The sequence below is a fragment of the Corapipo altera genome, unplaced genomic scaffold (assembly GCF_003945725.1).
Source record: "Corapipo altera isolate COAL_440 unplaced genomic scaffold, ASM394572v1 58, whole genome shotgun sequence".
NCBI lineage: Eukaryota > Metazoa > Chordata > Aves > Passeriformes > Pipridae > Corapipo > Corapipo altera.
Window position 1 is genome coordinate 10,488,940 of NW_020884898.1, and position 13,516 is coordinate 10,502,455.

Genomic DNA, 13,516 nt, shown 5'->3' on the forward strand with positions numbered 1-13,516 from the left:
GGTCGTCAGACACTGGAACAGGCTCCCCAGGGCAGTGGTCACAGCATCAAGCCTGAGAGAGTTCAAGGAAAGTTTGAACAAAGCTCTTGGGCACATGGTGGAGTGTCCTTGTGCAGGGCCAGGATCTGGACTTTGATGATCCTTGTGGGTCCCTTCCAACTCAGGATATTCTATGATGACTATGTTTTAATTCATATTACAGTCAATGTTTGAACTTTACTGCTTTCTGTGAGATATAACACATGGTTTAACAACAATATATCTTCTTTTTATATGAAATGGGAATAAAAGCAGTTTTGAGATGTACTTTAGAGCAAGTCATGTCACGTGGCTGTAATGTTATCTGCAGTCTGTTAAAGGTTTCATATTTTAAAGCATTTTTTTAATATGCAGTGAGTGCTTTACTTCATACAGACTATGCTAGCCAAAAGTTACTGTGCTTAGTTATCTCGAGGTAGTTGCTTCTTGTTGGAAATAAGATGACTCATATCTGGTAATGCTAGAGTTTGTATCTGTTTAAACTAAATGGTTTACTTCTTTTAGTACCTTGTGGGGCCAAGTGCACGGTTCTGCACATGGGCTGGGGCAATCTCTGGTATCAACACAGCTTGGGGAAGGCAGGGACCAAGAGCAGCCCTGCTGAGAAGGACTTGGGGGTTCTGGTGGTTGAGAGGCTGGACATGACCCAGCACTGGGAGCCCAGAAACCCCCCGTGTCCTGGGCTGCACCCAAAGCAGTGTGGGCAGCAGGGGAGGGAGGGGATTCTGCCCCTCTGCTCTCCTCTGCTGAGACCCCACCTGCAGTGCTGCCTCCAGCTCTGGGGTCCCCAGCACAGGAAGGACATGGACCTTCCTGTGGGATCAAGTCCAGGGAAGGGCCACAAAGATGATCAGTGGGCTGGAGCACCTCTCCTGTGAGGAAAGGCTGAGAGAATTGGGGTTGTTCAGCCTGGAGAAGAGAAGGCTTCAGGACAACCTTAATGCAGCCTTTCAGTACCTGAAGGGAGCCTATAGGAAAGATGGAGAGGGACTTTTGGTAGGAGCGTGTAGTGACAGGACAAGAGTCAGTGGCTTTAAACTGAAGGAGAGCAAGTTTAGATGTTGGAAAAATGTTATTTACTGTGAGGGTGCTGAGGTGCTGGAATAGGTTGCCTAGAAAAGCTGGGGATGCCCCGTCCCTGAAAGTGTTCAAGGTTGGATGGGGCTCTGAGTAATCCTGTTCTAGTGGAAGGTGTCCCTGCCCATAGAAGGAGGGATGAAACCATACAGTCTTTAAGGTCACAAAAACCATTCTGTGATTCTGTGACTATCAAATTACATAGACATTTTTTAAATCAGCAGTGTGTGCACCTTGAGCAGAGCAGGAAGGAAAATTAGAAACCATCTATCAGGTAGCTGTCCTTCTTCAAGAGCAAAATTGGAAATTTGTCTCATAGTGCGTTGATCTTCCCCTTGGATTCTCGCTTTCTTTTGATTACTTCTTTCAAAAGATTTATCCTTTCTGTAAACTAAAAAGGAAGGAGTTAAATGGAGCTGAAAGGAGCTTATATGAAAACAAGAGATGACTCTATCGTAGTGGAATTAATCAAACATGAAGATAAGACAGACATATCTAATTTCAGAAGCTACAGAAAGAATATCTTATCACAATTGTTTCAGTGACCTCACTTTTTAACTTTCAGAGGAAATGCCTTCAGTATGCAACCTTACACTGAGTAAAAAGAGCCAAAATAAGTAGACAGAACAGTATTACTGAGATTGGCAATGGATTTTTTTGACAGAATATTTTTTTTTTAGTCTCTGCCTCTTATAAAAACAAATCCAAATCACCAATTACAGGAATTCTAGACTGTTTTTATTGAAAAAAAAAAATATTTGGATGAACCCAAATGAATCATGTATGGTTGTGAGTCTCAGTTCTGAAACTTGATCAGAAGAGAAATGGTAACATTATCTCCAAAGTCCTGTATCATACACAGGAATGCAAATATATCATTGTTCGTGATTGCATAAATAAAAATAGCATCATAACTCTTTTTTTTATTCAATATGCAAAGAAACAAGTCTATACAAGAATAGAAAATTAGTCAGATGTTTTATCTTGGAGTCCCTTGGTAGCTAAACCATCTGGCCAACCTCCAAAGCAGTGCAGTCATTCAGCTGAACTCTGCCCCTCAGCTGGACCTCGACAAAGAAAGGGAGAAGGAGACAGAAAAAACAGGTCAGTTGTAGGGACAACAGCTTGTTGTTGTGTCAATGAGATTTGACTACTATTCATATCACAATTTTGACTTATATATAATTAGGGAAAAAATGGTCAAGGTAGTGATCTACAAATAGATTCTTTGAACAGGCTTTGCAGTCATATTTCCTGAGGAGACAACAGAAGAAGCAAAGTGGTTTTGTCAGCTGCTGTTGTAACCTAGGAGTAGAATTTAGTGTACAGATCTGACACTCTGATAAAATATTTGCCAAAATCCTTATTCTTTTCTTTCCTTACTGCAAATACAAAACATGTGGCCAATAGTTGAATTTTGCTATTTACATTGTGTGACTTTTTTCTTTAGAAGGTGGCACTGAAGCAGGTTCAACCCTTCCTGACTTCTTCAAAGACTATATGAGATTCCTTTTCTGTGGAAGCAACAAAAATAGCATTAGGAGCATTTTCTTTTCTCAGATGTCTGCTAACCTAACTTTGTGTTCCTACCTTTCCCCTGGAAATGCCTTCCTGCTGATTTTCATGGCAGTTCTTATCCATTACACTGTCTCCTGGCCTTTGTCTTGGCTTTCTCCATCAGTTATGACTTCAGCACACACAAGATAACTTCTGAGCCAGCCCAGCCATGCTGCTCAAGAAATCCTGTGTTAATTCCTGCTAATGTCAGGTATCTCACTACTCAAAGAGTTGTACTTGCATGTTTTATTTAGTCTAAAGAGTAGTTAGCACTCCAAACTTCCTTTAAACAGTCTTTAGTTGATTTTCTCGATCTCCAGATCAAAAACTGCATGAGGGAAAGTTTTGTACACTGCCAAAATCAAGATGTTTAGATAGGTACCTGTTAAGAACCTTCAAAAGAAACTAATTGCTAGAAACTTAATTCATCCTCACTTGCAACACTAATGAACCTTCCACACAGCACTGTGAAGCACCTCTGAATAATTTTGATAAACCTGGCCATGAAAAACCATTTTTCTGCAAAATTGTTTTGCTCTTAACATTGAATAAAATTTGATAGGGTTTTTTTTTTGATGTAGTAAAATAATATAGACCAAATGGGAGTTAGTGTGCAATGGTACCAATCCAAATGACTACAGCTACAGTAGTTGATTTTTAATATTGACAGGCAGAAATTACTAGAGATTACGAATTGAGTGGGCAACTGCTACACCAAAGCTGTCGCTTTTGTTACTCTACTCTTTTGCTGAAATAGTTCAGAATGTAAAAGACCACCAGAATATCATCAGAGCTGAGATGCCAAACATACAGTAATGCCTCTCAAAGAAAAGAAATGCAGCTACAGTTTTAACTATAAAGATTTCTCTTTAAACATTTGGATTTAAAAATAGAAAATTTTCTACTGTAAGTGCCTGAAGTGCATATGACAGCAATCTTACTGTTCAGCTTAATGAGCCTGTCAGTCTAGAATATTAAGCAGTTTGATTTAAGCATCTTAAATATGATGTAGATCTAAAATGTTAAATGGTAAGCAAGAGTTTGGAAAATGTAACAAGGGGTACTTTTCCTATATAAAGGAATCATCTATCATCTGCTATTTGCAGTATGAAATGTGGTTATTAATTAATATAGCTTTGATTTCTAGAGACTTAAAAAATTCAAATCCAAAACTTCCAGTGTGTTTTAAGATGTTTCAAGACGTCCTTATAAGATTCCAGAGGCTCTTCACATTTACTGGCTGACACTCAGCCTTCATTCCACTTTTTTGCTCATCTTGACACTTTAAAGGAATACTTCCCTTAATTATTTGATCCACAACTGTGATTTGACTTAGCAGTCTTTGGATTAAGTCACTGCTTTACAAATCCGGGATTTAGCAGTTCAGATGTCCCAACCTTCCTGTGCCACACTTGCATCTATGATCTCATTTCTTGTAGAAGAGACATCTCTGCACGTAACAGACACCAGCTCCAGAGACACTGCTCCCTTTGCTTTGTTGTGTTGGTGTTAGAGAAGGCTAAATCACTATTTCTACATATGCCTTGTCAAAGACATGGCTTAAGCAACTGTAAGCTTGTATGCTTACACTTTTTTGATCCTGATACGTTCAGGTATCCACAAGATTTTAGAAACATAATCCTTGGTATTTTCATTTTAAGTGGTTTAAGGGTAGACACTGAAAATTGTTGATGGCTAAAATGCAATCTCCTTCTTGACTCAGAAGATGTTGAACATTTCATTTGAGCAATGTAGATTTATCTCCATTTGAAAATTAAACAGATTCAAATTCCTTCTACCTGAGCATATGTTGAATCACTGACCAACCTCCATGTTACGTGACAGGAAAATTAAATGGAATCATAGAATCACAGAATGGTTTGGGTTGGAAGACACCTGAAAGATCATCCAGTTCCAACCTCCTGCCATGGGTAGGGACACCTCCCACTAGACCAGGTTGGTCAGAGCCCCATCCAACCCAACCTTGAACACTTCCAGGGATGGGGCAGCCACAGCTTCTTTGGGCAACATGTGCCAGTGTCTTACCACCCTCACAGGGAAGAATTTCTTCCTATGATCTAATCTAAACCTACTTTCTTTCAGTTTGAAGCCATCCCCCTCTGTCCTATCACTATAGTTCCTGATGAAGAGTGAAAATGGATTTCTGGAGGCAAAAAAACGAGGAAAAAAAATTGGTACTGAGATTTCTATGTCACTACTTCTTTGATTAAATAATGAAGATTACCCTATCCCCACAAAAGCATTGGAGGACAATGGTGGTCAACAGTAGAACATCAGAATTTAAGCCAGTTTTCTTTGAAATACAGATCACTTGGAAAGTTTCCTATAACTGCCCAAGGAAAAATTTCCCGGGTGGCCTGCTGCATTATTTCAATTTTTTTAATCACCTGTGCTATTTCTTCCAAAGGGTACAGGAAAAGACTTCCAGGGTTTTTTTTGTTATATGAGAATTCAAGCCCTGTAAGCACTTCTGCAAATTTCTCAATTAAATTCTGTGCAAATTTAGATGAGAATATCTCTTTCCTTCTTCATATTGGACTGCTGTTTCTTTTTAAATATCAACAAAATAACAAATCCTGCACACATCTTCATTATTTTGTGCCACCTACACATCTATAGTCATTACTACAGTATTTTGAATTTCATATATAGGGATATTTACCCTTTTTTACTTAAAAATAATTTTGTGGCTTTACTTCACTTATTGATTCATATACTTTAAATTTGACATTTTAATAGACACACCACTTACAGATTAAAGAGCTAGTATATACTGGTTTTGGTTTTCCCTTGGGAAATCATGAAAAGTGAATTTTTTACGTAACTTTTTTTCCAGAATCACGGAAGACACATTTCCTTTAGATAACCTACGGGCAGGTAATAGGGCAGTGGGATTTAATTACTATTTATATTACAAAAGTCCATAGATACACACTCACCGTGGTAGCTGCTGTTGAAACCCAATTCTTTCTTCATTCTCAAGATAAGCACCTCCTGGGCCATGGCAGTGCAAAATACCCCATTCTTCTCCAGGTTGCCCTAGAAGGCCGTGCTATTGCTGATTGTCTGGGTAAGATAAGCTTACAACGTGTTTCTCTCGTCTACAGAAGGCTGACAAAAAAAATTTAAGCTGGGAATCAAGTAATAACTTTCGGTCACCATCATCATGGGCAAGATTTGAACTGGTGTCTGAGATTGAAACATGCTAAATTCCACCATCAGCCACAGTCCTCCAAGCTGTACAATGAAAAGAAAAAAAGAAAAAAAAGCTATTTTCTGTTATTTGGTCAGCGTGCTTTCAATGTGAAAGAGTCTGCCTAGCTGTGGCAGTGAGCAGCTTTGGGGTAATTGCTATTTTGTGTTTCAGTTCAGAGACAGACGTTAAAATGAATCATTGGCTTCTGTTTCTGTGTTCTGGGCTGGCCCCTTTGCATGTACAGTTTTATTGGTTTTAAAGGGACTGTGTACTGCCACAGCTGCTCCCAGTATAACAGGACACGCAGCATAGAGGAAAACATTCCCACATATATTCCTGGTAAAAGTTTGGTGATTTTATATACAATTTAAGCAGTTAAGTCCTATAATAGCTTTAACAGCAAAATATACAAAATAGGATAGTTCCTCTAGTGATTATACAAGATATTTGGTGTTTACATTTGTACATATTGGTGGGTTTGATTCAATGCATACTTTTTAAGGAGAAGCCTTGTTCTGAGGCTTCAGTTTTTTCTTCTTTTACGTCTCTTTTCCATTTACTTTTGAAATTTATGCAAGTCTTGAGCACTCTTTTAGTCTACCATGCATGGGAGAGGTATTAGCCCAAGTTCTGCTGTGGGAACTCTCCATGCTTCAGCTGCCTTTAATGGGATCACACTTCTAAAAAATAAGTCATATACTCATATAAAAATTTAGATAGAAAACCAAATTACATCAGCAGTGAAAAATCATACGACTGAAACATCAATTCTAATTTAAGAGCATTTCTTGAGACAATGCAAAATGTAATTCTATTGCCGAAGTGAGGCAACGCTGTTCTGGGACAAAACTAATATAGAAGTCTGACAAATATTGTTAATAATCCACTGATATGTATAACTGATGAGAGCAGTGTTGACAGCACCAGATTGCAAAGAAGAATCACAGCCTGATGGGAACATTACAAGCCCCTGGTAGAAACAGGCACGAGCCTCTAATGCTGTTAGGGTTGCCACCATCCTGAGGGGCCAGATTCCTGGGAGCTGACACTTTTATAAATCAGAAGCTCTCTGGTACCACTACAGGTCCTTGGTTTGACTAATAAATGGTTACAGTTGAGGACTGCAGTACAGCAGAGACCATGCTCAGCGTAACCCATCTGTGCCCACGACACTTTGGAGATAACAAAGAGAGCTCAGGAAGTCTGTCTTCTTCTACAAAACAGTCACCATAAAAGAAAAAGCTAAACCCTAAGCTAAATTCAAAAGCCATTTAAGATTGTAACACAATCCTGGATGTGTCTGTTAGAATTATCAAGCAAAGTGACTTGCTAATGACATAATAAATCTTGTTTCCTGCATTATTAAATTAAACACTACCTGTTGTAAAGAATATTTGCCCACCTACAAATGGGTATCTAAATAATGGACATTTACATAGGGATCAACTTTTATGAATTTTGGCCGTGTTAACATATCATAACATATCATAAAATCACAGAATTGTTAAGGTTGGAAAAGATCTCTACGATATCAAGTCCAACCGTTAACTTACGCACATATATATAATCACATATTTCCATTTTAAAAGCTGTAATTAAAGTGTAAATATTGTTGACTAATGTAGTTGGCTGTCAATATGCACTCGTTATGGAAAGTGTGACATATGCCATTTAATAAGAGAGCATAACATATTATTTATAATATAATTATGTAGGAATTTGGAGCTCAGCTTAAGACTTTTTTCTGTATCGTTGTGTACAGCTATAAATGTGTTACTGTATAGCTTGATTTTCTGATCCTTGGAAGTCAGGGTGCTGTAGCTACACATAATTTCACAGGAATTGATCTGATTCCACTACGATGAAATACATTTTTCTAAGGAGAATTCCACTTTTGCATCTCTCATGTAGGCAGGGTGAGGTTTTATCATATTCTGGTTATTCATTTTAAATGCTGATTTTTTTATTGAATGATACAATGACTACCTTATGCCATCTGGAAACCTAAACTGTCTTTAGAAAATTAAGTTTAGCTTGTCACTTAAGGAATGGTTTTATTTTTTGAGTGCGAGTTAGGACAGGATGTGTTTTTGTTAGTTTTTAAGTAAAATGAATGTCCAGATAGAGGACCACATTATCAAAAGTATGAACTAAATTACTCTTGGAATTTTATTTTATTTGTATTTGATAGAATGTGTCTTTGATGTCCTTATCTGCATAGAATAGCACTTTATCCCATAATTGGTGCCTTCATCTTACTAAGTAATTGACTTTTCCTTCATTAGACAAAGAATTGCATAACTTACATGGAGTTCTGGATATAAGAGAGGGAATAGAAGTTCCTGATGCAGCAGACAGGTACAACCACAACCCTTACAAATGAGAGAGGTTAAGACATATCACTGTGAAAATATTAGTGTATGAGAGGAAATTCCTGGCGTGGACAAGGCTAGCTAGACACAGTCAGTGGAAGGACTGGAAGGGATGCAGTGTGTCCTGCTGCAAATTATGAACTCATGCTACAATCTACAGTGTGGAGACAGTCATAGCTTGATGAGCAGCGTACTGCAGTTGGTAGAAAGGCTATTAATTTTAGATACTGCAGCTGGAAAAAAAGCATTTCCCATCACAAGAGAGCAAGGAACACTCTTCTGGTCATGTAATGTTCGCTGCTCAGTCTGCATAGGAGACTCTCAACAAAGGCTCCTAGTGTTGCAGCAGGAATGGCTTAAATCTGAGGAAAATCAAGCAATCTTTTTATTTATAGCTCATGTGTGGAGTTTTATGTAATTTATAATAGAAGTGAGTGCTACTGAACACCCTAGTATATAAATTTCTACTAAGAAACCTTGGTGTTTGGTGTCAAATAAAGTACATTTATGTGACCAGAACTTTGTCAGTATTGCCAGTCATAGAATTATAGAACCTTAGAAAAATGTGGGTCAGAGGAGATCTCTGGAGATTCTCTCATCTAACTCCAAGGAGGTCCACCTTCAATGTCTAGGGCACTGTCCAACTGAGTTTTGAATATCTCCAGGGACAGTGATTCCACAGCCCCCTCAGGCACCCGTTTGAAAATGCTGTTTCCTGACCTATAACCAGAATCCTCCCACGTTGCAGCTGGTGTCCATTGCCTCTTGTCCCATCCCTGGGCACTCTGAAAAGAGTCTGGTTCCACCTGCTCTTTGCAAGTCTGCACAAAATCCAGCAGCTTTGAAACACCTGTAGTGTTTGTGACTGTGATGGGTGCTCTACTCTTCACACTGTGGGTTTTGAGTTCCAGCAGTTTGTCTCAGATGTATTTCTAATATGTGCTGTTCTTACCCCTGTAGTGCAAAGACACTGTTGCCCTCTGTAATGGCACGTCCAGGTATCTGAAAGGATGGTGTGATGCCATCTTTTACTCCACAGGAATATACAGACCTATGTTTTGCCTAGCAGTAAACTTACCCATTTTTGGTGAAAGCCACAACTAGAATCTTCCTTTCTACTCCCCATTCTGCCCCAGAAAGGAAAAAAATTGACCCTGGTTTTATGTATAATCCATTTTCAATTTTTTTTTTAAATTATAAATTGTCTTTCTGCTTTCTTGAATTTTTGACCAAACTGCAAAGTGGAAAAGACACTGTATTTTTTTTTTTTAAATGCACATTCATAGAACAAAGGGAAAGTAGGACGTACAAAATTTTTACACAGTAATATTATATCTATAATGCAAATATTTCTCCTTATTACCTGCTTTGGATCTCCTTTAAAAACAAAATAATCAAGTAGAATTTATTTCAGGTGAGGCTGTTTTAAAGATTGTCAAGAAACTGTACCATGTTACTCTTACCAGTTCTCACTGATTTAATGAGCTGTGGATGTAAACCCTAAACTGAGCATATGATGTATAGCAAAAAACTTGCAGTAACTTAATTTACCAAATATTTATCTTACCAAGAGTATAGATCATTCTTATAATTGCAGTAAGCACTCTAGCTGTACTAGTAATTAAAAATTGTGCAGACATAATAACACAGTCTAGCAAACTAAGGGTATTTCAAAATAGGGTTCTTAGTGTTGCTTGATTGGTATTTCCAGAGGAACACCCTGAAGTCAGATGCCACAACTGAGGAATTTTTAATGTTGAAGCAGAAGGTGACCCTCTGTGCTGCAAGGAAGAGACACCTGTGAGACAGAGAGACAAGCACGTGCTTCTATCACCCTTTTTTTTTTTCTTTTTTTTAATCCACAAGAGTGGTTCTAGGAAAGTAGATTAGTCAGAATTGATGTAGCCAGGGACAGCAGAAAAGCTACTTTTCAGGGGGCTTTGTGAGACAGATCCAGCCACAGCACTTACGCTGTTTTAGCAACATGTCTTTTCCTGGACTCAGTTCCTGATTTACCTCTCATGTACAATCTTCCTGTGGAAGATCCTATTGATTGCAGCAGGAATAATAATCATACTTCAGCATTTATAAGGATTAAAATCTATAAATTCTCTTCTCTCATCATGTATTCAATGGTCAGAGGACATCAGAACCCAGCGACCTGGAACAGAAAAGCACAGAGGAAGACAAAAGTCTGTTCTCTGGGAAGGTCCATGCTCACTGTCATTTTTTTCCTTTTTTTTTTCTTTTTTTTTCTGTGTTTCTGAGGTTGCCCAACATTACATGCTCTGAATTATCCTCTGGATCCACCTTTTGCTCTGTTCCAGAGCCTAGAAAGACCAGTCTCCTAATTTAACTTAGTTGCCTACATTTAAATTACCTGGTCATCCCACCACATATATATTTCTGATATTGAAGATCTCTATTCACTTTCAGCAATTCCCTGGGTGAGTACTTCTGGTATCCATAAGAAATTCTATATGATCCACCTCAACATAACCTTTCTTCTTTGAGAAGATAACAAGAGGTTTTTATGGCAACCAGGAAAGAGGGTATGTTATATACATATATAACACCAGACATGGTAATGTTGGTTTAGAAGAAAAACCCTGTGAATGGCAGAGCTCACCTGAAGAGAGAGTGATGCTTCATTCTTTAAACACTGGATCTGATCTTTCATGTACTAAATATGTGTTTTAATGCAGATGTATAAGTCTAGGAAACATAGACATGAAATATCAGACTGGGAAAGCAATGAAACCTTTACTTCTACCACTGGCACACACCTGATCTCACCCTTGTTTTTCCAAATTAGTCCTGCCTCATTTGATGACTGACCTTAGTGTGAATCAGGGCAATCTTACTGTGCCATTTCCCTGTTCTACAGTTTCACCTCTACAATACTCTTTGAACTGAATCTTTATGTGCACCAACACTGACATATCCTTTCCTCATCCTGCTCACACAAGTATTTAATCAGGTGGCATATTGCTCATAGCCAAACAAAAAGCTGGCACATTCAGTTCCTCTGTACAGACTTTGCTATTCAAGCAGAGAACACCTGTCCTGTTGGCCGTGTTCATTGGAGGGTATTGAAAGACCAGAGAGACAAGCATATGTTTTTTTATTCCAGTATCTGGATCTCATCTTATAATGGAAGCAAACACTGCCCTGAGAACACTGCTCACAGGCCAGCGGCTCTGGTCTGTGACATGTCCTGTGCTTGTAAGACACAACGCATGTGAACCTCTTCTGTAATGCCCCAGATGTCTTTGGATGACCTTTTATTTTATTTTGAGCAACAGTTAACTCTTCTCAAAAAAACCCTCTAAATCAGTGAAATACATATGAGCAAAATCTATTAGTGAAAATGCTTGATTAAAATTGGCTGAAACTTTTTGAAGTTTTGCGAACTGTTTAATAGTTTAAAAGTGGTATTCTGCAGAAGTGAATGAATAAAACAGTAGCAGTTATAATGGATAATCCATTGATTTCCCTGAGAATGTTTATATGAGTCACTATACTCTTCTACAGGTATCTCTGTACCTAAGGGTTTTGAAGGCTCCATGTATCTACAAAGTGTTATGGTCTACACCAGCAACTATTAAATTTATCTTAAATTTATTTGAGAAGCAGAAAAATGACTGTACAGTGTGTAGCTGTTTCCCATTTAAAACTTAGCTATAAACAAGCATTTTCACTAACACTCTGTATTTGAAATGTCCACTACAAAGAAAACTTTTCTTTAATATTTCACGTATGTTACACAGACTGTCATCAGATACTTATGGTCTTCTTGTTTTGCCAATTCACAAGTAAACTGACAAAGATTACCCTTTTGATCAGCTGACCCTAATTAGCTTTAATTGTAGCCTTCCTCATCAGGTAGTCTTCAGGTGTAGTAATATATGACCAGCAGGGGAGGGAGGGGATTCTCTCCCTCTGCTCTGGTGAGACCCCCCCTGCAGTGCTGCCTCCAGCTCTGGGGTTCCCAGCACAGGAGGGACATGGAGCTGTTGGAGTCCAGAGGAGGTCAGTAAGTTGATTAGATGGATGAACTATCTCTGCTATGAAGAAAGGCTGAGAGAATTGGGATTGATTAGCTTAGAAAAGAGAAGACTTTGTCCACTAAATGTGGCCTTCCAGTACCTGAAGGGAGCCTACAAGAAACATGGAGAGAGACTTTTGACAAGGGCATGTAGTGACAGGACAAGGGGAATGGCTTTAACTTGAAAGAAAGTAGATTTAGCTTAGATATTAGGAAAAAATTCTTTACTGTGAGGGTGGTGAGCCACTGGAACAGGTGGCTGAGGGAAGCTGTGGCTGCTCCATCCCTGGAATCGTTCAAGGCCAGGTTAGATGGAGCTCTGAGCAAGCTGGTCTAGCGGAAGGTGTTCCTGCTTATGGCAGGGGGTTTGGAATTAGATGATCTTTCAGGTCCCTTCCAACCCAGGCCATTCTATTATTCTATGGTATTTATCTGCAGGGTAGATTGTGAGTATAAGGGGACATCGTTCCCTGATTTGCATAAAGAGGCTTTGGAGTTTTCATCTTGGCTTTGTATGGAATACTAATAATTCTCTCAGACGCTTAAAAAAAACCCCTGACAGTGTCACGCTTGGCGACGGTAAAATAGTTGTCACTGACTGCACACAAGAATTAACTTGCGCACCATTTCTTATGTGTGTGTGTGTGGGGGGAGCCGTGTACATTTTGCAGAATTACTGTTGGGATCTTTTGCGCGGAGGACTTATTAAAAGAATAAATCTCTAGTATATGCAAAATAAAGGGGAAAAGGAAAAAATAAAAGGAAAAAGAATAAAGGAAGGCTCAGAGCCCTCAAAGCCGCCGCACAAAAGGCAGCGCCGCCCCCGCCCGACAGTAGGGGGCGCTCGGGCTTCACCGAGCGGCGCTGCCGCGACCCGGGCACGGCGGGGCTGCGGGGACACCGTGGGGGCTGCGTGTCCCCTCACGGGGCTGCTGTGACACCGTGGGGGCTGCGTGTCCCCTCACGGGGCTGCGTGTCCCCTCACGGGGCTGCTGTGACACCGTGAGGGCTGCGTGTCCCCTCACGGGGCTGCTGTGACACCGTGGGGGCGCGTGTCCCCTCACCGGGGTGACACCGGGGGGCTGTGACAGCGTGGGGGCTGTGTGTCCCCTTCACGGGGCTGTGTGTCCCCCCGCGGGGCCGTGTGTGACACAGTGGGGGCGTGTGTCCCCTCACGGGGCTGCTGTGACACGGTGGGGAGGTGTG

At 39.8% G+C, this 13,516-nt stretch overlaps 1 protein-coding gene and 1 long non-coding RNA gene across 5 annotated transcripts in view; one reads left to right on the plus strand and one right to left on the minus strand.

Annotated features, from left to right (window-relative positions):
- ROBO2 (roundabout guidance receptor 2) overlaps nucleotides 1-13,516 on the plus strand; it is a 1,057,727-nt gene that overhangs the window by 594,146 nt on the left and 450,065 nt on the right. The window lies entirely within an intron of this gene.
- Nucleotides 9,666-13,516, minus strand: part of LOC113949721 — a 4,316-nt gene continuing 465 nt past the window's right edge. The window contains exons 2-3 of the long non-coding RNA XR_003528532.1: nucleotides 10,892-10,977; nucleotides 9,666-10,423 (exon numbers count right to left, since the gene is read on the minus strand). This is a non-coding gene — a long non-coding RNA (uncharacterized LOC113949721). The remainder of the gene's footprint in view (nucleotides 10,424-10,891; nucleotides 10,978-13,516) is intronic.